General features: G+C 38.6%; 1 long non-coding RNA gene across 1 annotated transcript; it reads left to right on the top strand.

Annotated features, from left to right (window-relative positions):
* Nucleotides 1–295: 295 nt before the first annotated feature.
* LOC132114846 (uncharacterized) lies at nucleotides 296–1,241 on the top strand. The gene is made up of 2 exons (XR_009425373.1): nucleotides 296–422; nucleotides 545–1,241. It is a non-coding gene; the product is annotated as an uncharacterized LOC132114846 (long non-coding RNA).
* The last annotated feature ends 788 nt before the right edge of the window (nucleotides 1,242–2,029 follow it).

Here is a 2,029-nt window from a genome sequence, read left to right as displayed (position 1 = left end):
TGATAACAATAAATTATTCCATAGTTCGTTTTTTTTCTTTTTTTTCGTCAATTTAACTGTTTGTTTGATGAGTTCAGCTCTTATGCTATGCATGCTGGTTTGAATTAAAAAAAAGAGTATCAGTGTAATAGGAAAGCTGCATAATACATACTATTTGTGAAAAACGTATGCTTTGTCTTATGCAGTACCCCAGTTAAAACATAGCCAATGACTTTGCTACTTAACTACTTTTCCGCACTGTCAAAAACACATATGTGTGTCAATGTGAATGGCTAACAGTGTATGCTTCTGTGAGGTGATTGTTGGCTCATTTTCCAGACGTCTCCTGGTTCTCCTCCTGCAACACTGGCACCAGATTGACACTCATTCACCAGTAAATGTGTGTGTGTCCATGTAGACAAGACAAAGAAATGAGGAGTGAGGTAGATTAGTGGGTCCACTGAATGTTACAAGCTTTCAGCTGGCACATCACATTCACCATAATGATGCAACCTAGGATGTTTTCAATTTCACAACCTGATTAGGCTAAACGCTTCTATTTCAGATACTCTCCAGCTAGACTCAGTGGGAGCCAGTACAGGAACTGAGCACTAAACTGCATTAAGTAGATCCAGGGAGAACGAGAAAAAAAAAAAAAAGAATCAAAACACTGGAAAACAAACAGACTGTATCAGGATTTGGCTATATCCAAAATGTCAACCTCAGTCTTTCCATGTTATAGTTAATGGGCTCAAAAGACCCCCACTCTTACAGACTTTTGGAGGTAAGACTGAAATGTTGAGAGGTACCTTTTTCCTTCCATTTTACTCTTTTAATCTTTTTTGTTAGTATATGTGACAGTTTGGAAATTCTCAATGCTCTGTGGTCACTGGCTCATGAGATCATTGTTTTTCGGAGAGAAAGACAATTATGAAAGTGCAGGGATGTGACAGGGCTACTGTACCTCACATGTGAGCTCACAAAACAAGAATCGGAGCAGAATAATGAAAAAGAGAGAGAAGCTTTCAATGGAAGAAATCCATCATTTGAGATGAAAATGGTAAAATGACAGGAGCTGTACATGCATGGAGTGATGGATGCTGAAAATTCAGCTCGGCTTGGGTTTTAAAAGTTTAGCAAATAAAAATTGAAATGCATACTCCTGGTTGGCAATCAGTCGACAGCCAAGCTTTGTGTCATGTTTTACTCATGCACATCTTTCTCTTTATTGCTTTGATAATTCAATAAAGTTCAAATAAAATTTCAAGGTTATAAAGATTATCTCTCTGTCTTCCTCCCTTTCTTTTTTGTTGCTCAGCTGATTTACCGGCTGTTGTTTGTGCCACCAGCTGTCTCTGACCTTTTGCCCTTTGACTTTTCAACCTGCTATCTGGTCTCAAAAACACAGGCCACACAATCCCTAACACACACATACCAGTTCTGATGCCTTAAAATTGGACAGAGTCATTTCTATGAAACACAGTGTAAGCACAGTGTGACCACAAACAAGTGCACATGATTCAAGCTCAATATTTCAGAACCATATCTTGGCCTAGAACATTTGGAAAGTTCAGCTGAAAAGTCACTCCAGTACAAAAACATCAGCCAAGAAAATGAATATAATCTTAATTATTCCAAACATGATTTTCTTTTCATTAATGTCATAGTGAGTTATTGTCCTCATATATTTCATATCTGAAACAAATCCCAGAATTCATTATCATCACACTGATTAGTGAAAAATTCATCTCAATAATGGATCAAGACATCGAAGACAAAGGGTTCACAATGTTTTTGGAGAAAATAACAGTGCCTGAATGGAGGAGGCTGAATCTGGTGGAAGAGCCCGACTCGGGATGATTTGGCCATTTTGTTTGTTTTGCCTTCCCAGACGTGGCGGCTGAGAAGATTAAGAGATTTAGAGCGAGATTATTCTCTGGCCCATCAACGCGCTCCATCAAATAAGCAAATAAGTGGTTTGTAAACAAGCCCACAACAAAGGCTTTTGCCAAAACCTTTCAGACCTCGGTGGTGGATAGTGACTGTCTCG

Source organism: Carassius carassius, chromosome 3, assembly GCF_963082965.1.
Source record: "Carassius carassius chromosome 3, fCarCar2.1, whole genome shotgun sequence".
NCBI classification, from domain to species: Eukaryota; Metazoa; Chordata; class Actinopteri; order Cypriniformes; family Cyprinidae; genus Carassius; species Carassius carassius.
This window is presented reverse-complemented; position numbering and strand designations above follow the sequence as displayed.